The sequence below is a fragment of the Pempheris klunzingeri genome, chromosome 9 (assembly GCF_042242105.1).
Source record: "Pempheris klunzingeri isolate RE-2024b chromosome 9, fPemKlu1.hap1, whole genome shotgun sequence".
Classification (NCBI taxonomy): Eukaryota; Metazoa; Chordata; class Actinopteri; order Acropomatiformes; family Pempheridae; genus Pempheris; species Pempheris klunzingeri.
This window is the reverse complement of record NC_092020.1, coordinates 11,113,340-11,126,526: the sequence shown is the minus strand read 5'-3', so window position 1 is coordinate 11,126,526 and position 13,187 is coordinate 11,113,340. Positions and strand designations below refer to the sequence as shown.

Genomic DNA, 13,187 nt, shown 5'->3' with positions numbered 1-13,187 from the left:
TGGCAGTATTCACTCTTGTACAATATTAAAGAAGATAGCATGTGGATGAACACATTTCTTAAAACATAACAAAATCAATCCTAAACAATATAACTAAGTGAGACTGACTACCACTAGTTATGTTTTAAAACAGAACAAAAGCATACTAACAATACTAATCAGAGTGTTGTCATGACGATGATAAACAATTAACAGATAGGGAGAGTGTGTGTGTGTGTGTGTGTGTGTGTGTGTGTGTGTGTGTGTGTGACTAGGCAAGAGGAATGTGAGATAGAGGACCATAAAGGTGGGAGAGCCCAAAATGGTGATGGCCAGACCCCCTGGGGTGTGGGTCAGAAGCAGACAAAGGAAAGCTAAGTGCTGTAGCTGTTAGCTTAGCTTTGTCTCTCAGTCGAGGCCTATTGTAACACTGTATGTGTGAGTGTGTAGATAAAGGTGCAGGTTAGAGGAGAGGATGGTTAGTCTGTTAGTCCCACTGTTAGTCTGTGGGAGCAAACTAACATCAAGAGGAGAGGATGGTTAGTCTGTTAGTCCCACTGTTAGTCTGTGGGAGCAAACTAACATCAACTAAACTTTATGGCTGCACAGTAAACTACAACACATCACAATAACATTAAAGCAAACCAAGACATTAACCAGGTTAAACCATTGCTTAGCCATGTATACAGTAATGCTCTGCTGTATGTGCCCAGATAGAGTTTGTTCCCAGGCTGGAGGAATCTGGTCGCTCCTTTGTTCCTTGATAGTTAGCAGCTTGATGCTAACTTGCTGGTGTGTTCCTGTTGCTCTGGTGATCAGCTGGCAGACTTTGGGTCATACCTGCTGGTGCTGATCTGCTTTGTTCAGACAGGACTTGGTGTCGCTGCCATGAAAAAGGTGGTCTGCTCTGGTACAGGCCACACTGAGGCTGGAGCTGGAGAAGAAAGCTGCAGGCCTGGAACTGGACTCTTAGGGTCCCGGTGAGATGAGGGGCAGCGCTGAACTGGTCTCCATCAGAGCCCAAGGTGAAAGAGAGCTGGACCCTCAGGAGTCCAGAGGACAGGTGAGTGAGCAGAGTCCAGCTGGACCCTCAGGGGTGTGTGGGAAAGCTCTGGGAAGAGAGATGGATTCTCTGCAGTGCAGATGAGAGATCAGAGAGAGAGAGTGGGGGAGCTCTGGTTTTGTTCACCTGAGGTTGTAGGGTCATGTGTCACACATTGACCAAAGGTGGCTGTAAATCTGGATCCAGGGATGCATTTAGCAAGTGTGTGAAACGGAAGGACTCTGGGAAACTGAGTTCAGAGAGGAAGCCCTTTGTTCAAAAGACAGATAAACATGCAGACTCTTTTCTGGTGGAGCCCAACAAGTATAACTGTGTTGTTATCTGAGACACAGTGTGTGCATGTACAGGTTGGAACCCACTTGATATTGTTTATCCGACTAATTCCAGCTCTTACACTCTTACAATGAATACAATTTCATTTGTACTTTCTCTTCCAGGCCTGAGTTTATTCAGCTCTGATCCACACTTCAGTTATGAGTACTGATAAGAACATAAACCACAGCATTACTATCTCTGGCTCTATTTCTTAGAATGGGATCACCCGCATTACTGTTTGACACTTCCTCTGGGTTTTCATTCTGCCTTTGTCTTCTATCAGTCTTCTACTCCCTTCAAACAATATCAGACCTTTAATGGAAAAGAAAATCTCTGAACTTTAATCTATTTTTCTGCCTCTCTGTGCCACTACCAGGAAAAAGAGGTGTTGTAATCAATATATGATGAAAAGCTTTCTCTGCATCTTGTTCTATCCTTTAACATGATTCTTCTTTCGCTTCAGACAGCATCAATGTGCAAAATGTTAATGGCGAAGAGAAAGGCAGGTCAGTGGTCAGGGTATGTTTGTGTAAAATTGCAAAAACACATGAACCAGAGGTGTTCATACTGTTGGTCTTAGTGAACAGTTACTGTTAGTTTAGTGAAGAGTTTTTACCAGGTGTCAACAGCAGAAAGGCTCTGAAAGGTTGGTTGCTAGGAACAAGCACCTGAAAGGACAAAGATCATAGCCTGTATATACACAGCCAACATAGCCACCATGATGGAGCCACCATAGTGTAGTGTTTCGAAGCCTGGAATGAGACATGGCCCACCTCTGATTGGTCAGTCTCCTCTCCTCCTTGTCTGTTTTTGTCTGTCATTTACTAAATGACGGTCCCATCCTACTCTATCCTACCATTTAAACTTTAAATGACAGACATATCAACATATCACTCTTACCGAGGCACACAGACACTTGTGACAGCAGACTATCAAAAATCAAACTGTTTCCTGTGTAGGAGTAAAGGTTGTCCATCCAAACGTAAAACTATTGTGCAAACAACCTTTATGTCTGTTCCGTACTATGGGGATATTCTCTATTGTCACCATCAACCCTTCAGTAGTTAAACCCTCTGTATCACAGTGCATTATGCTTTATTACAAACGACAAATTGCATAACTGTTCTCTGTACCAGACTTCCTTACAGACAAGAAGAAACCGTCACCTCATTTTATTTGCAAAGCTTGTCTGGTGAAGCTTCCAGACTACTTCTCATCTCTCCTTTCATTTAAATCCACTAACTTCAGCACACGAGCCGGTGTCTACCTAACGTTAGAGAGCCCTTACGTCTGCACGAACGTTGGCAGAACTGGTTTCAGGTATTATGCACCTTTTAAATTGAATGAACTTCAATCTGCCCTCTAGCTGGAGTCATTCATTACGCTTGTAGATTTGAAAACCTTATTACCTGGTGTCTTCGTTGATTCTACGTTTTTCATGTAAATGCTTTCTTAATTCTTGTCAGTGTGTTATTGTGTACAATCCTTGCTCTTGACCAGAATCAAAATCAGAATCAGAATCAGAATTCCTTTAATAATCCCCAGGGGGAAATTGCTTTTTGTTACACACAGCTCCAAAAGAATAAGAATAAACTTCAAACACAAAAGTAATAATAATGATAATAATAATAATGATACAAATAATACCACTACTACTAATAATAATATATAACAACATGTACATTCAGAGTGAGGAGATGTATTGTATAATACTAATAATACTACTACCACTACTACTACCACCAACAATAACATATAACAACATAATCTCATTAGGAACATTTTTACTGAGCTAATACATCAAGTGAGAAGTCAGTTCATTTTCTCAAAGAGCACCATTTTCTCTCTTAAGGCACTGCAGCATTGGCTTCACTTTTCATACCTCACTTTCTAGAATAGCTTAACAACAGTCAAACGCACCCACAACACTGCATACTTGAATATATGAAATATGTGGTACAGCTGAATTAGTAATAACACTGTATCTAGAAAATCTATGGTTAAATTCAGTCTTCTACACGATATAATAGTATCATAGTAATAATAAAAGGTTTGTAATATAATGCAATGCTAGTGTGTCTGTCTCCATAGCAACAGCCAATGAGGGTCATGGGTAATGATGCAACTTCCACTACGAAAAATGGACAATCAAACTTGATTGTTTTTAGAATCAAGAGGGAGATCATTCAGACTGATGACGTTGACGGCGTATTGTTGTGCTGTCAAGGAAACTGTTGTGTTTTTATGTTGAGAAATGTGAAACAGGAAGCTGTGACAGCGAGGAAAAGCGGAGCGTCTTCACCTCCGTAGAAATGATCGAGCCACTTCCACTACTACAAAAAAGCATGATTATTCAGGATGGAAGGAGAAATAAATAAAAATGGATGGTCATAGCATGAATTGCATCGTATTGTTGACTTATCAAACACATGTTTTTGACCAGCAGTGGAACCTCCAGGCTGATGTGGGCTGATAAAATAAAGACGAAATCAAGGTTAAAATCTGGTGGTTAATGTTGAGTCATGCAGCGGTTACAGTTAAAAAAATGTATATAAGATAAGAGATGACTGCTTCTGAGCTCTCAAGTCCTACAGAAGTCCTACTGACAGGAAAAAAGACGTGATACAGACACAAAAAGATGATCCCATAGAAATACATTAGTTCAAAATTCGAGCCCAGGGACATACAAAAGAAGAGAAATTCATGTCCATGGACACAAATTAATAGATTAAATTATTAAAATTAAAATTAAATGAAATAATTTCACACACTTCTGGGAGATTAGGTTGAGTTAGAAAGCTTTTCCTGCCCTTTTTGTTTTTGTCTTTTAAATGGACAGGGTGTTTAAATAAAACTGATTAATTAATTAATAACTGCATTGCAAATATTACTGACGATTATTTTTGTTAGCAGCTAGCAGCTAAACTGTTCAGTGTTGTTTTTGTCTAAAGGTTTATTGGGACTGAACATGAATTAATTTGTTTGCAATATTTATTCATTTCTTCAAAATGTATCAGCTATGCAGATGGAAGCTATAGATAAAAATTCACTCTGTTTTCAGACGCCATGAAGTCTTAGCCTGCGGCAGATGTTGTTTGACTTTGATTTTGCAACAGCAGGAATGTGCTCATTAGTCAGAGCACTAACTGATAAATGGTCTGTACTTGTACAGCACCTTCTAGTCATTTCGACCACTCAAAGTGCTTTTACACATCGTTCATTCAGGAGGAATCTAAGTTGGAGGAGACTGTTCTTTCACACACATTCACACACTGAAGCTGCTCCAGGAGCAGGTAGGGGTTCAGTGTTTTGCCCAAGGACACTTCGACATGCTGACTTAGAGGAGCTAACTTGAGAACTCCTCCTGTCTGCCCTCTGAATTCAGGATCAGTAGGTTTGCTCTAATGTAAATGCTTTGATCTGTCATGTTTTTTGATGAAGCAGAAACAAAAGGATGTTCCATCTATAGATCTAACAGCTGAAATGAAAAGACAAAACTGATTCAGGTTGGCTCAGGATATAACCTATAATAATCTAATATCAATTTGTGCACAAGTGCTTTGGAAGTAATTTATCATACTGCTAAGTGCTCAGCTCGAGTAAATACTACTGAAGTGTGTGTCTCTTCTCAAAATGAACTGTTTAATAAGTGGAGTGTATGGGTGACTGCTTGTTGCTGGGTTCAGTTGCACCAGTGGATTGTGAGTGGCTCTTCTAGTTTTTTTGTATTCATTCCTCTTGAAGAGTTTTTTCTATGTCATAGGAACAATAGCAGCAAGTGAAACAACACAGTGAACATATTCTGTATTCTATTTTCTCTCTGCTTCTGCCATGGGTATAGCTGGTTTTGCATTGCAGAAGCCATTAGGCACCGAGAACAAACAGAGAGAGACATAGACACCACACACACACACACACACACACACACACAGTTGCTGCTATATAGCTGCAGAAGCTGAAAGAGAGGGACTAATGAGGGAACAAGGAACAGAGAGAATCCAGAAAAAGTGATAAAAGGGAGAGAAAGCAGCAAAGGGGGAGGAGGGGGTGGTTAATAAGATGCTATACATACCCAGAATGTCACTGACACAGCAGACTAGAGCTGTGATAAGGACCAGCTGAGCAGCAGGCTGTGATGGACCGAATGTGTGTGTATGCATGTGCACATTAGTGTATTAGCGTGTGCACGCAAATAGAAATGGTGTGTGTGAGTGAGAATACAAAGCTAATGAGGGTTTGGCCATTGTCCTGCAATCTTTGGTGTGATGTCACACTCCCACGTTAAATAACTGGATGAGTGCAGGAAGTGTGTGAGTGTGTGTGTGTGTGAGACTCGATAGCTAGCCATTAGCTGCTCGCTGGACTCACTAGTAGCACAAGAGCAACAAACAGAGGAAGATTGACAGCTCTGGAGGAAACAAAGTTGAGCATGACTTGATTCACTGTCAAATGAAATTACAATTCATCGTAGCTTGAGGTGTAAATGACTTCTTTTTTTGTTAAGATGCTGCGAAACAGTGTCACTGCGTGCTTCACCTCATTGGAATTGCTCAGCAAGTCGTTGTCATGGTAACTAGGGACACAGCAGGGAGACAGTTTTATTTCTGATGCGGCTGTAATACTGCACCCTTGGCTAAGAACAACCATTTGAAAAGTTTTATTCACTGCTTGCGGTCAAGACTTAACTATCTTGTTCCACACATTCCATTTCTGCCTCTCTGCTGCAGGTCAGTGGGCACTATAGCTGCAGTGGGCAGTGTTTCCATACAGAAGTACACCTTGTTATCAAGGTAGATACAAGTTAAAACAAAGTTAAGCTGTAACATATTATTGGTATCTCCCCAGCAGTGTACATAGCTAGCTAACTGCCTGCTCAGTACCAAAAGGCAGACAACGTTTCAATCAATCGATCTTTATTTATTCATATATCGCCAAGACAAAACAAACATTAACTCAAGACACTTTCCATAAAGAGCAGGTCTAGACCAAACTTTAACTAAGAGAGAGACCCAACGATTCAGGAATTCAACATTAAGGATTCAAGAATCTCCACATGAGCAAGTATCCCTAAACTAGGAAGGTCTTTAGTCTACTCTTAAATGTAGAGAGGGTGTCTGCCCCCCGAACCCAAACTGGAAGGAGGTTCCACAGGAGAGGAGCCTGATAGCTTAAAGCTCTGGCTCTATCACTACTTTAGAGGACTTTAGGAACCACCAGTAGGCCTGCATTCTGGGAGCACAGTGCTCTAGTGGGGTAGTACGGTACTATGAGCTCTTTAAGATATGATGGAGCCTGACCATTAAGAACCTTGTAGGTGAGGAGAAGGATTTTAAACTCTGTTCTAGATTTTACTGGAAGCCAGTGAAGAGAAGCCAGTACAGGAGAAATATGGTCTCTTCTTTTAGTTCTCGTCAGAACACGAGCAGCAGTGTTCTGGACCAGCTGGAGTGTCTTTAAGGACTTATTGGGGCAGCCTGATAATAAGGAACAGAAATAATCCAACCTGGAAGTGACAAACGTGAGGACTAGTTTTTTTGCAACCAACCTGAAACCTATCTGTCTCTGTAATAAGATATGATGGTCAATGGTATCAAATTGGCTTCTACTTCCTCGAGGATCTTTGAGAGGAAGGGAAGGTTGGATAAAGGTCTATAGTTGGCTAATACACCTGAATCTAGTAGAGTAGGCTTTTTCAGAAGAGGTTTAATTACTGCTACTTTAAAGGACTGTGGTACGTAGCCTGTTAGTAAAGACTGATTGATCATATCCAGTAAGGAAGTGTTCAATCAATCAATCAATCAATCAATCTTTATTTATATGGCGCCAATTCATAACAGCGTTATCTCAAGACTCTTTCCATAAAGAGCAGGTCTAGACCAAACTCTTTAATTAGAGAGAGACCCAACGATTCAGGAATTCAACATTAAGGATTCAAGAATCCCCACATGAGCAGCATCAGATATTATATTAGGAAACAGTGGAGGAAGAACTCCTCTTTAACAGGAAGAAACCTGGAACAGAACCAGGCTCAGGGGGGGGTTCTGTCAGGGTCTGTGTTGGGTGGAGGTTGGACAGAGAGAGAGAGAGAGAGAGAGAGAGACAAAACAAACAGCAACCAACATACTGACAGCAAGTGTTAATTAAGGGCAGGACCTCCTTAAGTAGTCTAGTAGGAATGGGGTCTAAGGAAGAAATTAATTAGTAGACTCATACCATTTTCCTTAGATGTTTCATTTTAGTCAATTCATTTTCCACAAACAAAATAAATGATGGAGGCAGCAGTACACCCAGGCTCTGCACAGTAAAATAATAGATTTTTTCAATGGAGTCTGGTGGCTTTGAAGAGAGTGATAAAATGGCTGCTTGCGGCTAAACAAAAAGGATCATACAGGTCTATCTCTGTAAGGATCATTTCTGTAACATTGTCAGACAGTGACAAAACTAAGCACTTCCAGTGAACATACTTGATTATGATGCTAGTTGGCCCAAAGCATTACACTGTATGCTATGTAGTCTGTTCCCAGCTGCCCGCTGAGGTGAGCTACCGGACTAGTTTGTCCTTTACAAAATTTTCCTCCCTCCATTTATGCGTGAAAGCTAGCCGTGTTAGCATGTCCTTTGTTCTTTAAAATCAAGGTACTGCAGTTTGTGCTTTAATCAAAGCTTCAAATATCACAAAAATGAACTTAGCATATCCCCTAACCTTCCAACACAATCAGTCAGAAGGCTTGTGATGTGTTGCATGCTTCGCTTTAATGCATGTATATCATCCAGTGTGCATATGCATCACCCGCTCCCCATTGAGAAAGTGTGTGAAGTCACCATACTCAAGGTTATTACCACATATGGTTGTTTTCCTTCCTGTGCAAATGGAAATGGATTGCAGGGAGATTGTGCAGACCAGAGTGAAGCAAGCATCAGTGATCAGACTGGAATAAACTTTCTCATTTTAGTATTCTTACAGAGATTTGATTGAACTTTTGGGCTTTAGTAATATTATTCCATAAACTGCAGCCAAAGTGTCGCTTGAAACGTCCACACTGATGATAAAGACATGGACAAGCACCAGACATGCAATTACATGTTCCTCTGTCGCTACTTCACATCTTCTTCTCTGACTGGTTATATCACAGATTCACAAGTCCAGACAGAAAATTAATCTTAAGAGAAGTTGAGCCTTAGAATACATGCTGATTTTTTACGGGAAAGAACTCAAACAATTTCACAGTTTTGGACAATTTCAATTGGTGAAAATATATCCGGTTTTACATCAGAGGTGTGTTGGCAGGATCCATAAATGATTTTTTCAGCTATAACAAATGTGAAGGATTAGCTGAGTCAGAGCACTGCTTTAGATCAAGTTATCATCAAACACTGTGGTATACTGCTGTAGCTTTCACTTGGTATTGAGGCTATAATGTAATAACGTATGTCAGAAAAATTTTATATAAATAACAATACCACCAATCTCTTAGGCCTGAGACAGGATATAAGCAGTGTAAATGTAGACTTTTCCTGTTTTAGTTTCAATTTGTGCCTCTCATGTATAACTGCTTCCTTTGAGTTTCCCAAAATAGATCTTTGAAGAAAAAAAAGGAAAAAAATTAATAAAAATAGAAGCTTATGAAACAGAAAGTGTCCTCTAACCATCTGGATCATAAAATAGTCTGTGCATCGTAGAATAAAGATGTTGTCTAACCCACTGTCCACCCACTGTCCTGCAGCACAAAGATGGCATCTGGAAATGCCATTCCTCTGTGTGAACCAAGCTTTGATATCACTTATATTATTATACACTGATGTTACTCTTATACACTCAAACCAATTATTGGATTAACAAACAACATATGTCCTTTCAGCAGTATTATAGTCATTTAGTCAGTACAGTTGTAAAAGTTGTTTTTATAGTATACTATAATACACTGTGTAGAGAAGAACGTTCCACCTTTTACCCTTCAGACATTTTTTGCACAGTTGACTCCCATTAAAACATGACTTTTGGATCCCACTCTAATTGAACCATAAAATAATGTTTTACATATGATTACCTTCGCAATCGAAGCTTTTGGCGTGAAAATATTTTTTTTTATATAATCCATCATATGACATCATTTACCACTATATGGCTGAGGGCTCCATTATATGCTGTTTCAGTGAAGCCTATTTCTGTTGCATTTCTCACTATTGCTGGGCAACAGAATACATGATTGCAACTAAAATGGTCTATGTGTGTTGGTATTGATGTACAAGTGTGGTATGAATGTGTGTATTAAGAAATTATTTGATGAGTGTGTGTGTTTGTGTACAGGGAGATAGAAAGTCTTTTTTGCTCATCACATTTTACACATCCCCGTCCCTCTCCCTCTCTATCTTATGCCCACAGACCACATTTTCACCCATGCACCCCCCCCAAACACACACACACACACACACACACATCTGTTCAAAGCCCCCAAACACACTACGGTACTTGTAAAAAACAAGTCAAAGGTCAAAAGGTCAAAGAATGTAAGCTCTTCCACTTTGGCTTTTTTTGCCTGGAAAGGTCTTTTTTTGTTTTAGTTTCCAGTGCAGCATGTTCATTCAGGTGCTGTGTCTGCAAACCTAGAACTGCACAGAGCTTGCTTGGCTGGTCATTTCTTCAGCGACAATGAAGAGACTCTCTGTGTTAGAGGAGGCTCTGGCTGCTGTCCTGCAGCCGTCTGAGAACGAGGTCCTGCACAGACACATCAGGGGAGGCTTCACCTGACATTCATCCAGATGGGTCTTCCAGCTCCAACTCAAGTGAGGACATGGAGGAGGAGGCTGCTGCTTGGAGATCCAAGAATGGGCAGGTGATCTGGGCTCCAACTGGTGAAGAGACACTACAGTACGTGCCACCGCCAATTCTAACCTCAGGGCCCACGCGTTATGCCACAGTCAGGATTAGCAGCCCAAAGACATCCTTTGAGCTCTTTGTTACTGAGGAAATGATTAATCTTATCCTCAAGTACACTAATCTGCAGGGGAAATGAACGGCAGCAGAATGGAGAGATGTAGATGAGGAGGAGCTGTGGGCATTTATTGGTTTGCTAATCCTGGCTGGCGTCTACAGATCCTGGGATGAAGCGACATGGAGCCTCTGGGATGAGGACACAGGAAGATCAATATTTCGCGTCACCATGTCCCAGAAATTCCAGCAAATCAGTTCAGCCCACAGGTTTGATGACCGTCTGAACAGACCAGCACGTCAACGGAGGGACAAGATGGCTGCCATCTGAGGTTTGTGGGATTTGTGCGCCTCCCCCTCCTTTTCAATCCAGGCCGGGATGTATGTGTGGATGAACAGCTGGTCTCTTTCAAGGGACGCTGTTCATTCAGACAATACATCCCAAGTAAACCTGCCAAATATGGGTTGAAAGACTTAGACTTAGACTTTTCTTTATTTGATCCCCCATAGGGGGGAATTGTCATGTTACAGCAGCAACAATAGTACAGGGAGAGTGAAAATAAGCAATAGTAAAAGAAAAAATAGCAATAGCAAAATAAATGTAAATATAAATATATGGCTGTGATGAAATAAATATTTTCACTATGGGATATTTACACTTTGGTTCAGAAATGTACAGGTATGTACAGGAATGAAGGAATGGAATGACATGGATGGAAAAACAGTGTATTAACATCAGCCAGTGATGCTGGTGTTAAAGAGTCAGATGGCTGATGGGAGAAATGACCTGCGGTAGTCTGGGTAGGTAGGTAAAGTCTGGGTAGTCTGTGATGTGGAGACCTCATATGCCTGGAGAATGCAGGTGTATACCGGGAGCTCTCCAGGAGCGGAGAGAGAGGTTAACCAGGGGATGTGGGTGGTTCTTGAGTTGACAGAGGGACTCGAGGGCCACACTGTCACAATGGATAATTTTTTTCACTTCATTTCTGTTGGCGGAGGAGCTACGGAAGAGGAGAATGGCTCTGGTGGGCAGCTTGCAAAAAACAAGCCGGAACTCCGCTGCTACTCCAGACCCAGCTGAGAGAACCACTGTCCTCAGTCTTCGCCTTCACTCGCACCCAAACATCTGTGTCTTACATGCCAAAAAGGGGGAGGAATGTCGTGCTTCTCAGCACAAAACACAGCAGTGGAGGAGGTGTGGTACACTCAAGGATGCCACAATCTTTGTGTTTTTTTTGTGTCTTTTAATTAATTAAGGAGGTAATTAGAGAAAGGGTGAGCGGAACTGTGTGCTGTGTGTTGTTGCCGGGTTTTGACGGCAGGGGACGTTTCCACCTGTGATGTCAGAATTGAATCCGGAACAGATACGAGCAGTCCGTGCCTTATTATCTAACCCTATTCACTTGTTTTCCAGGTAAGTAAACTGTGGGAAAACCATAAATACAGTTGTTCAGCAAGGGTGGACATTATTCGGAAAGACGATGTAATGTTGTGACAGGATGTGGGGTTGTGGCGATAAGTTGTTTCCCTGAGGAAACGCTGTTAGCTGTTAGCTTAGCCAACGGCGGGAAAGCGGAACAAGGGACGCGTCTGTGGACGCATCAACGGATATGTGAATTGAAACATAATATACAAGTTTATATTGGCCCCGACTACCTGATACAAGTTACTTCCCCCACTCGGTTCTAAGTTAATGTAATGTAAATTGTTTTATGATTGTTTTTGTGATAAAGAATTGAATCCGGAACAGATACGAGCGGTCCGTGCCTTATTATCTAACCCTATTCACTTGTTTTCCAGGCCAACCGGTCACTGAATAAACCATTTTGTTACCCCGGTCCACTACCTGGGACCCGTAACTGAGGCACCAAAGAAGAAGCCAAAGATTGTGACTGACTACAACCACTGCAAAGGTGCAGTCAACAACCTGGATAAGGTATGTGCCATTACACAGCAATTATTTGCAAATTTATTTTGTTGTTACTCAATATGTATAATTTTCTGATGTAGCCATATTTCTTATATTTATATAATGAATGACAGATGGTCTATACTTGTAAGAAGAATATTTGTAATCATTTATTTTTTCTTTGGTCATTTCTTTTTCTTTTGAAGGTGGTCAGCACCTACAGCTGTCGTTGGAGGTCCTGGAGGTGGCCACAGACCCTTTTTTGCAGCATCTTAGATGTCTCCTCCTACAATGCATTTATCCTGTTTATAGCAGCGGATCCCAGCTGGAACCAGGGGAAACTGTTTCGGAGGTGCCTCTTTCTTGAGGAGTTGGGGAAATTCCTAATTGCCCCAGTGATGGCCTGAAGACACACCAGCAGCAGCCACACTGGTGGAACAGGTCCGAGGCAAAGAAAGAGAGGAAAGGGAAGAGCCAGCAGCAGAGGCCGGGCGCAGGCAGTGCACGTTTTGAATGGGACAGAGAGCGGGGGGGGAGCACACGAACTGGAGTGAGGGAGAGACAAGAGAGCGAGAGAGCACTGCAGACAGACTGCAGGCAGGACAGGTGAGAAACATGAGCGACAGAAAATGTTGTAAAATTTGGACAAATTTTAATACAATTGATAGTTTGAGGGCAGAGTGCAGACTTTGCAAAATTAAAATTTCACATCAGGCAGGCTCCACAAACAACCTGCACAGGCATGTGTGTACTGTTCACCCATCAATTCAGTTAGAGGAGGAAAGACAAGCAAGGGAACCTGCTGTTAATGAAGGTGCCAGTGTGTCTACTGCTCCTACAATGTCTACAGCATCATCCAGGACAACACCACAGCCACCAAGACCTACAGCCCAGAGCTCTATGATCCCAGTAAAATTAAATAATTTAAAATTAATAAAGTAATATAAACAATAACTATTCTATATAATGTGTTTTTTACATTAGTAATTAAT

The 13,187-nt window shown here is 41.4% G+C and overlaps 1 pseudogene; it reads left to right on the top strand.

Moving 5' to 3' along the window:
- Positions 1-964: 964 nt before the first annotated feature.
- On the top strand, positions 965-12,602 carry LOC139207602 (piggyBac transposable element-derived protein 4-like; annotated as a pseudogene).
- The last annotated feature ends 585 nt before the right edge of the window (positions 12,603-13,187 follow it).